Source organism: Micromys minutus (genome assembly GCF_963924665.1).
Source record: "Micromys minutus genome assembly, chromosome: 1".
NCBI classification, from domain to species: domain Eukaryota; kingdom Metazoa; phylum Chordata; class Mammalia; order Rodentia; family Muridae; genus Micromys; species Micromys minutus.
The window spans coordinates 145,334,061-145,345,377 of record NC_137969.1 but is presented as its reverse complement, the minus strand read 5'-3'; positions in this window follow the sequence as shown (position 1 = coordinate 145,345,377).

The window sequence follows — 11,317 nt, the reverse complement described above, 5'->3', positions numbered from 1 at the left end:
ATGAAACACCATGACCAGAAGTAACCTGGGGAGGGAAGGGCTTCATTCACTTCTGCTTCAGAATCCCAGATATCACTGAAGGCAGACAGGCCAGGAATTCACACAAGGCAGGGACCTAGCAGCAGGAGCTAATGTAAAGGGGGCTATAGAGTGGAGCTTACTGGCTTGCCTACCATGGCTTGCTCAGTCTGTTTTCTTACACTGCCCGGGACCTCCACCCAGAGGTGGTACCTCTCACAAAGGTGTGGGTTCTCCCACCTGAGTCAGGAATTGAGGTACCTTCCTCTCAGATGACCTAAGCTTGTGACAAGTTGACTTATAACTGGCCAACACACTACCTTATGACAATGTGGGGCTAGAGAGATAGCTTAGGAGCACCTTCCAGAAGACCCAAGATCAATTCCCAGCATCTGCATGACAGCTTGTAATCGTAACTCCAGTTCCAGGGGATTTGATTTCCTCTTCCGGTATGCACAGGCAAAACACCTACACACTTAAAATTAAATAAAACTACAAAGAATTGTGTAGTGTTGAACTGATTGTCTAATTATCAAGAGTAACACTATTCTAGTGGACTACATGTTCAAGGGACATGAGGCCTCAAATAGGGATGGTAGAAACCCAAACGGCAAATCAATTATTTAAGTCTAGGGTGCAAAGGTTTAGAAAATTATCCTCCAAGGGTTTCTCTGACAATTATCTTCATGTACTGAGCCTTTCTTCCCATCCCTCGGGTGTACTTACTTCATTTTCTTTTCAAGACCCTTGCATGGTCCCTGTCATGCTGGACCATGCTGTGTTGACTTGGTTATGCAGGAAGCTGTGTTTCCTTTACTCTCTTCTTGGGCTTAATTACCCGCTTTGGTTACCTCTTCAGAGGAGATGAAGCCTTAAGAGGTGGATGGAGCCCACTGGGAGGAAATTAAGTAAGAACGTTCATTTGGGCAACTCCTTTCTCCTTGTCTTCCTGGATACTAGGTGGTGAACACCCTCCTCTGTCATAAAGCCTGCCATGATTTTCTGTACCATGTAAACTCAAAGCAACCTGGCAAAGGAGCCACAGCCTAAGCCATCCTGAGTCAAAATAGACTTCCCTCCTTTTAGGTTGATTGCATTGCATATCTATCCTGGTAATGGAAAGTCGCCATAGTTATTATTCTTGGACTTCAGACACATCACGTGGGATCTCTAGGAAGGTTGAAAGTAGATGGAAAACATCAGCACATACAATTGATGTATTCTTGAGAAGCCAGACTGGTGTGCTGTTTGGGCAGGTGTCAGTCACTAGTGGTATACATGAATTCCCCCCAAGGGCCTTTACTTATGAGGCAGCCAGGTGCTGTGTAAACAGCAAAGATTTTTGGATATATCTCAGGAACAACTGAGCTCACTGTTGAGCTGTGTGGCCTTGGTTCAGGCGTGGAATCTCTCCTCATTCATTTCTTCATCCAGGTTCATTGTGAGAAATGAAATTCATATAGATCTTGGTGCGTAGAAAGTTCTAGACCCTCCTTACCCACTTATGGCCATCCCTGCCTCTCATAGAGACAACCCCAAGTCTCATAGGCAGAGAGATGTGTGTAGATGAAAGTCTATGTTGGAGAAACACGATCCAAAGCTCACCTGAGCAGTTCTTTCTAGGGACATTTCCATAGACTGAACCTAGACTATTGTGACCTCTTTCTGGGCTACCCCAAGGGTCTCCTACATGCTAAAGTTTCTCTTTCTTCTCTACAACCACGGCAGCCAGCACGATCCTTTTAAACTAATAATCCAAAATGCAATACCTTGTCTAAATTGGCTCTGCCTGCCTCTCTGATCATGCTTTCTTCTTGTACAAGCCTCAGTTTTCTGTCTCTTGGGAACACTGAGTTCATTTGCTTTCCAAGGTCCTGGATAGCCTCTGCTCCATGCTCGGTTGGACTGCGCCATCAACTTGGTGGGAGTGGGCTCTGTGTTTCCTGGAGTCCCTTTCACAGGGTGCTTCTCACAATTAGCTTACAAAGGAAAGAGTGAGATTTGGAAAAGCGAAAGAGCAACGCTGATCTTCAGAAAGGACTACTAGGCAAACCGGAACGTGGTGGCTCTCGGCTTGTCTTATTCTCTTCCTGCCCAGCAGGTTCATCTTCCCCATTGCTGACCCGAGATAACTGGTGCTCCCAGGTCCCCCAGGAGAAGCAGTGGATCAACAGAGGCCATACTGTTACAGAAGTAGCCACTTCCCATAAACTTTCGCAACCTTACTTTGGCAACCAGGGCTCATTCTCTTGAGTTTTCGTGCAAACCAAATTGTCCAGCTGGCCCAGCACTTCTGCAAGACTAGTCAATAATTCTTTCTCCAGTCCCCTGCTTTTCCCACGAGGACTTTGACTTTCCAGCATCCTTCCTTCATCCCTGTAGGAAACCCTTTGTTCCCACGATGTCTAGTAGAGACTCCTTCCCTAATTGATACAATTGCCTAAAATAAATAAAGAATTATTTTCATAAATTAGGCTTCAGATTATCTATCAGTGACTTTTCTAGAGCTACGATAAAGGCAACATATAGAAGGAAGGGTTTATTTGGGGTTATGGTCCCTGAGGGATGAGAGGCCACCATGGTAGCAGGCAGCAAATGGGAAGGCAGAAACTGCTGAGAGCATCTGAAAACAGGACGCTACTGGTGAACTCAGAATGGCATGTGGCTTTGAAACCTCAAAGCTTCACCCCATGCTGAACCGGCCCCCACCCCATCCCCACTTCACCCTCAACCCCAACCCCACTCTACCCTACTCCCAACACCACCCACCCCTCCCCACCCCCACCTTGCCCCACAGCCATATCATACTTATTCCAACATCCAAACAGTACCACCGGCCAGAAAACAAGTTTCAAACACCCGAGCCTATGGGTAACTGAGCAGCTGAGCTCACTGATGGTGACTACGGTTTGTATTATGTAGAGCAGCTTTGATGAATTCCCACTAAGGAAACCATAGCAGATGATGAAATTATATCTTAAAATAAAAAATAAGGAATTTATAAGAAAGAAAAGAAACTCATAGTGAAGCAATAATAAAGCAACCTAAGCTAGCAAAAGTTAAGGTATGCATATGCTGTATGAGTGTTCTAATTTGGCCACGCAGGTGCACACTCTCTTCTTGCCTCTGGAGGCACCTGCACTCAAGTGCACATATCCACATTCATATACAGACACATAGTGTGTAATTAAAAACAAGTCTTTAATAAAAAATTATGTGATTATTTCTTGTTCTCCACCCACATACACAAGTCTATATTGCTTGGCTACAGAATCCCTGTCTCCTTCACCACCGAATGTCAGTGTACAGAACAGACTCTAGCATTTCCAAATTCTTTACCAAGAGTGTTTTGTTGATTGGTGTATGATTCACTCTAAGTTTTCTCAGAGGCCTTTTCCAAATCAATTTCAGCAGCTCCGCCATGCTCACTGACGTGTGCCTCATTTCTACCTTTAGCCTGGCCCATACCATGCACACACACACACACACACACACACACACACACACACACACTTCCTCTGCTTCTCCCCTGCTCCATCCCCTCACTTGACCTCGGCCTTTATGAGATCCAAGTCCCACTTTTCGAAACTGCATCCTGGGATGCCCTGGTCTCTGACAAGCGCCTTCACATAGGAAGAACTATTCTCTTGTTAATATTTTAATTGTTTTCCAATATCAAGAAGCATTGTATTCCTAGACAATTAATAAAAAACAAAGATGTGGCTATATGATTATTATTATTATTATTATTATCATTATTATTATTATTATTATTATTATTATTATTATTATTATTATTATTATTTAAACTGGCATGTTCTCGCTTAAGTAATTGGGGGAGATGTTTGTGTGAGAAAGTGGAAATTGTTTCCCACCCACTGCTGACGCTAGAACCCGGTCCTCAGGCATGCCAGCCTGGTTTTTCCATTGAACTACAAGAAAAGCCCAGCCTCAGGGCTTTTGGTAATTGAACAGTTTAATCTTCATCCGTGAATAAGATTAGGATCGGTAATGAACTGATGAAAGATTAGAGGGAGAAGGAGAAAAGATCAGAGAGAAGGTGTTTCAGTCTGTCGATCTGAAGAGGCAGCATGACACGATCACTGTCACCAAAGAAAGCATTTAACTGGGGCTGGCCACACTTTCAGACTGGCAGACATGGTGCTGGAGAACTTTACATCTGAAATGGCAGCAGAAGAGAGGGAGGGACACTGGGCCTCGCTTGAACTTTTTTCGGGGGTGGGATGGGGTCAGGGTTTGAGACAGGGTTTCTCCTGTGTAGCCCTGGCTGTCTCAAAAACTCACTCTATAGACCAGACTGGACTTAAACTCACAGAGATCCAGCTGCCTCTGCCTCCTGAGTGCTGGGGCTAGCCCACAGAGTGACACACCTCTTCGAACAATGCCACACCTCCTAATTCTTCTCAAATAATGCCACATCCTGAGGACTAACATTCAGATATATGAGCCTATGGGGGCCATTCCTATTCAAACCATCATGGTGGGGGGAGGAAGAAGAAAAGGAAGAAGGAAAGAAAGAAAGGAAGAAAGAAAGAAAGAGAATAAGAAAAGGAAAGATGAGAGGGAAAGGTGTTGTTATACATAACTCTTTGCTTTCCTCAAAAGCCTTCCATAAACCAGGCAGGTGGCTTGCACCTATATGTAATCCCAGAAATCACTTGTACAAGATTGAAAGCAGGATGACTTTACCTGAGAGTAGACATCTCTTTGTCTGGGGCCTTTGACTAGGGGCATGCTGGCCTGGACATTTTTATATATACCATGGCAGTTCAAACTGGACTAAACAGAAGTCTCTAGTATCTAGGAAGGGTATCAAAGAGCAAGAACAGACTCCTCTGATAGAGATTTTAATCAAGGGCTCTGTGATGGTTTGGATATACCTGGACCAGGAAGGGGCACATTAGGAGGTGTGGCTTTGTTGGAGTAGGTGTTTCACTGTGGGTGTGGCTTTAAGACCCTAGTTCCAGCTGCTTTGAAGTCAGAATTCTGCTAGCAGCCCTCAGATAAAGATGTAGAATTCTCAGCTCCTCCTGCATCATGCAATAAAACCTTAAGATAGGCTCCAAGTCGAGTTCACTAAGACTTTGTGTATATGTATATGAGTGAGTTAGCCTGTGTGTAAGTGTGTGTGTGTGTGTGTGTGTGTGTTTATGAGCAGGGAGGGGTGGTGTACACTTGAAGTTAATGTTAGATGGTTTCCTCAATTGTGTGTATATATATATACATATATATACATATATATATATATATATATGAAACAGAGTCTTTCTATTAGCTCTGGCTTTGGGAACTCACTATGTAGACAAGACTAGCTTTGAACTCAGAGAGATCCACCTGTCTCAGCCTCCAGATTTCTGGGATTAAAGATGTGCACTACCACGCCCAGTTCCACAATATTTTTTGAGGCAGGGTCTCTCATGGAACTTGAACCTAGATGGGATCTCGGGGATCTTCCTGATTCTCCTGTCTTTGTCTAGTTCTGGGATTACAGGACGTAATAACCAGTCCAAGGACTAAGACTTACCTGAGTATTTCTGATCAGACTTAACAAGCCTGAAACTTCTCTGCCAATCTGCTTTCCCCATTTTCATTTTCATAGGAATCCTTCCTGATTAAATCAATTGATTCTGTCTCAGGGCTTGCTTCTCAGAGGATCTGATTGGCTCATGTTTGTATTATTATTATTTATCATTATCATTATTATTAAATTATTAATGCTTTATACAAGTCTTAATAGTTATGCCCTTTAGTTCCTAGTTTACACTTTGGACACTAGAAGGAAAGTTAGGAATGGAAGTCTAAGTAAGAGGCTGAGCTTAAGAGTAGATGGCTGTCCAGTTTTGTTCTGCTGCTATGTACTGAACCTTTAATACTGGCCCCCAAGATCTTGTTGCCTCCCAATGAAGAGATCCTCTTGTACACCAAGTGATACTATGTAACTTTTCTCCTTAATTTAAAACTATTTGTTGAATAAAGATCCTACAACGCCCCCTCCCAGTAGCTGGGCAGAAGAGAGGTGGGTGGGGCTTTGGTTGCCTGGCTTGGGGTCTGAGGAGAGACCACAATGTGGGGAGGAGAAGGAAGAAGATGCGCTGGGGTAGGCAGATTATTATAGCAAGGCCATGAGGGCCTTCCAGGTGGAGTAAGAGCCAGGCACAGGGCAGGTCACACCTCAGGGCTGCTTACAGTGACCAGACAAACTAGCATAGAGGGTTGTATCTGCCCAGCTCTGGTGCTTGTAAGGATCATTACAAATAAAGGTTTTGTGTCTTTTATTTGGGAACTAAATGATCTAAGGTGGAGCAGAAACCCTCAATTAATATTCAGTATTACAGATGGGCAGCCTGGGTCTTGGCTCTAAATGGCTTATTAGCATCTGACAAGTTACCTTGGCTCTCAGCAGAGCAATGACCTCATTTGCAAAGTAAAGGACAGGAGATTATTACCTCTACAGCATCTCTGAGTCAGCAGTTCCCAACCTTCCTAACTGTAACCTTTTAATACAGTTCCTCCTGTTGTGGTGACACAGGCCATAAAGTTACTTTTATTGTCACTTCATGACTGTCATTTTGCTACTGTTACAAATTGTAATGTAAAAAATTTGATATTTCCAATGATTTTAGGTAACCCCAAGAAAGGGTCATTTGACCCCCAAAAGGGTCGTGACCCATAGGTTGAGAACCACTGCTCTAACGGTTCTTCCAGAATGTTCTCCCATTTCAGTATTCTCAGCACACCACGGTTTTCACACCACGAATAGATGGTCATGTTGGTGCTTGGTTATTTTTACAAAGATTCCTACTATATGCCTTTGAATATATTTATATTTTGTTAGGGGTGTAGCTCAGTAATACAGGGGTTTTATACTTTTCTCCACCAAAGAGAAAAAAGGGAAAACCAACAACAGCAAAAGCAAAACCAACAGAGAAAAGCAAGCATAACAAAGAAGACCTGTCCTCCGTACAGAAACACACAAAGCCTTACATACTTAAAAAAAAATAGTCACAGACTACATTTCACCGGGAATGAAAAATTATACATGACCTTGGGTTCTCCCACTCATTTCCTATTATGACAAAAATCAGTGACACCAAATGCAGCCGCAACAACAGTTTTCCCCTGGCTGAACTTGATGTAGGAGTAACAGCAGATCTCCCGAACAAGGCAGTCAAGAGTGTCCGGTGCATCTGGCTTCCTCAAGATAACTAACTGGCAGATAAAGACCAGCCTTTACTCCTGTCATCCTGAGGTTAGACACAGACTGAACACTAAGGAGCTAGTGACTCCCTCCTGACTCTCATAATCATTACATCTTCCAAGGTAACTAGAATGTCACTACCCTAGACATCTACTGCATAGCATTTGTAATATTAGCTCTGTAATATTAGCTATACACTTAAAGTTTGTGTAAAGGGTAGATAGGTTATTTTTAAACACACACAAACTACACACACACACACACACACACACACACACACACACACACACGTCTCAAGGAAATTGTGGGATGTGATGAGCATGTGTCATGTTAACTGTGAGGATGGATCTACGGACCTATGAGGATGTTCAAGCTCAGCAATTTGTATACATTAAATATATACAGTTTTTCGTTTATCCCTCACGCATCAATGTTTGGTTTGCTTGTTTATGACAGGGTCTCTTCTAGACCAGACCGACCTCAAACTCCTGAGGATGGCAGGTCTATCTAAGCACTCCAGCAACTGAGATACATTCTCAGCCTAGCTCTATGTGTGTCAGGTGTGTGTGCATGCATTTGTACATACATGAACATGTTCCTGTGGGTGTATATTTCTGTGTGTAAGAATACAAGTGGAGACCAGACCACGGCCTCGGGAGAAGTTTCATACATACAGTTCACCTTGTTTGTGAGACAGACTTTCTCACTGGCCTGGACCTTGCCATACCTGGCCAGGGAGCACCAAAGATCTATTTGTCCTCTGCCCAGACTTCATGTCACTCCCCAACAGGCCACCCTATGTGCCACAATGACAGCTTTTTTTTTCTTTTGTAATGTGGATTCTAGGGATGGAACTCGGTCCTCGTGTTCACAAAGGCAGACTAGTTAAAAACTGAACCATATCCCTGGCCACAGAAAGTAATAAGTGCAGAAAGAAATCACAATATGTTTTCATTCTTTGAGCTCTCAAGTGTAAAAACAGAAAGAAAAAAACTATTCAGTGCTTTGGGGGGGGGGTAATTTTATTTTTTAACGACCTGGCAGAAAGTTTTAAGAAAAATAAAAAATCAAAGGATGGTGCCCAGATGAGATTAAGCCTAGATTATAGGTGTGTCCATCAACATCCCTAAATAGTTCTCTTTTCCCAGGGAAGAAAGAAATAGATGGGCTTGCGGGCAAAATTCATGATAAATACCCAAAGTCGTGGAGAAGGGAGAAACAATGAAGCGTGAGGCTGGCGGCCAGTCAGATGGCTCAGTGGGTGGCGCTGCCAAGCTGGGCAACCGGAGTTGAATTCTAAAGTTAGCTTTAGAAAAGACTCAAGTTTCTCCAGCTGGCTTTCATCTGCTGGTGGTCATTTTGTCAACTAACCCCGTGGTTCAGTTTGGTTTTTGTTAAAACAGAGCAGGCACTCCCCCTAGTGGCTACTTTATCGATTTCTCAAAACAATGTATTTTAAGCAGACTGAACATTCTTTTTTTTTTTTAAAGATTTATTTATTTTCTGTGTGTGAGTACACTGTAGCTGTCTTCAGACATACCAGAAGAGGACATTGGATTCCATTACTGATGGCCACCATGTAGTTTCTGGGAATTGAACTTGGGTCCTCTAGGAAGAGAAAGAAGTCAGTGCTCTTAACTGCTGAGCCATCTCTCCAGCCCATACCCCAAATTCTTAATGCTGGTTTCTTTTCTTTCTCATCTTTGTTATGTGCACGGTGTTTTGCCTGTGCACCAAAGACATGCAGAGTATCTGCAGAAGGCAGAAGAGGTGTCAAAGTTCGCCGGACTAGAGTTACAGAAAATTGTGAGCACCGTGTGGGCACCGGGAATTGAATCCAGGTCCTCTGCAATAGCAGCCAGCGTTTGTTTGTAACAGCTGAGCCATCTCTCCAGTCCCCTCACATCTGGTTTCAAGTAAGAGAAATTAAAATTCCTGTTGACCACTTTTTGAGATAATTTTTTAAATCTTTTTTTCTCTTCAGATTTTATGTATATATTTATTTTATACGTATAAACATTTGGCCTGCAGAAATGTATGGGCACCATATGCATGCCTGGTGCCCCAGGTCAGAAGAGGGGGCATCAGATCCCCTGAAACTGGGGTTAAGATGGTTGTGAGCTGCCATGTCGTGGTTGGAGACCGAACCTGTCTTCTGCAAGGAGCTATTGGTCATTCATAGCGTCTGGATGGGAAACAGTCCGTTTTCTTCAGGAATGTGAAATTGACCACACTCCGCGGAGGGCTGCACATCCCAAAATATATAAACAGCACAAACTGGATTTAATGAGTGAAAATAGACAGACAGACAGACAGACAGAAGGGGGAGTGGGTCTGGAGGAACTAGGGGAAAGGTAATATCATCAAAAACATATTGTAGGAGATTTTCGGAAAAATTAAAATATCGATTTAATTTTACGATTAAAAAATTGGAAGAAACTTCGGAGGTTAGCATCTGCCTGTTCGATCCACAAATATTGTCTCGGCCCAGTCCCTACAGGAGCGGCATGTCCCCGCACTGCTCCGAGTGTTGGTGCTGCGGTAAGTATTAAGAATGGAAAGGCTTGTCTCTACCGGTCCTGTCGTCTCACTCCGCAGACGCCGCTTCTAGAATGGAGCACGGACTCTGTGGCTCCGTCCAAGCTGCCCCCATCTCATTACTCCCACATGACTCTCTTCAACCGGGGTAAAATTACCGCCCTGCCCAGCACAAACATGGCTCTAAGACCCGATAGCTTTTCATACAGGTCTATATATCAAACTCTTAATCCACAAACCCTCTACACAATAAAAGTACATCAAATAGACAACGATACAAACTGCCCTATATATGAGATAAAGACCTATAAAATCTTTAAAATTTCTAGCTACCTAATGCCAATTAAGCCCACCTGGATCCAGCTCATCCTTCCCGATCTCCATCTTGGAGCTCCTCTCTTGGTCCTCCCACGTCCTCTGACCTCTGACCCTCTCTCCACCTCCCTTCCCCTGCCCAATCACTGGCTCTCGCCTTTATTTTACTAATTAAAATGAGAAGGTTCTGATGAAATCCTGAGTGCTGAGTTCTTAGGCAGCACTTCTTGGGGAAGTGGAATTAACATCAAAATACGAATGGTTGTAGGACCATCTACTGTTGAGCGCACAGCAAAGAACAGACCTAAGAGTTTCTATTACCTTCTAATCTAGTGCAGAGCCTCGTGACAATCAGCTGTTTCTGCACTAGCTGGTAGAGGTCTGAAGACAAGATACTGAGAAAGAGAGTCTGGACTGGAAGAGGATGGAAAGCATCTTGAAGGGGCTGTCACTGAGCAAAGACCTAAAGTCTGGGAAACAAGACTCAACCAGCTTCCAGGAGGGGAACTAGCATGTGCAAATCATGTGTGATCAGGACCTACAAGGCCTTTGTCCATCTCGTCTTCCATAGCAAGTTGCCCCCACCCCTAACTAGGAGACTTACACACAAAACATTCATTTCCCCCATTCTGGGAGGAGAGCATCAGGATGAAGCCTGCAGCAGACCTGGTGTCTAGGGAGGGATCTCCTCTTAACTGACAGGCAGCTGGTTTGTATTCTCACGCTGAAATGAACAGGGAGCACAGAAAAAGACAAAGGGCAAACACAGCATGGTTCTGTCCCTGGGACCACTAAGTGTGCTCTGTGTTTTCTCCCATGTCTGCTCTTGGGCTCAAGCAACAGGTGTGTTATAAAACATAGAAGGAGACCACAGGGCACAATGTCCAAAGACTAGAGAACCTTTGTGACTAAACCCAGCCAAAGCTAACGAGGTCTGAGACCGCTACACAATGACAAGGACAAGGGAAATTATCGCCAGAGGGAAATCGCATCCTATGAAACGCCCAATTGTCAGGCTGCCAGAACAAATCACAGCGCTTGTGCATGGGCTCAAGGAAGTGGCTAAGTCTTCCTTCCTAGTCTAAAAGCAAATGTGGAAATGTGTACTGAAAAGTCCCACGTTGATTTTTCCCCACCCCACCCCCTTGCGTACACAGAGACAGCTCCTATAGAGACTAGCTCAACCTGCCTCCCTTTTCTTCTACATCCAACAGCACCACCTCCTTG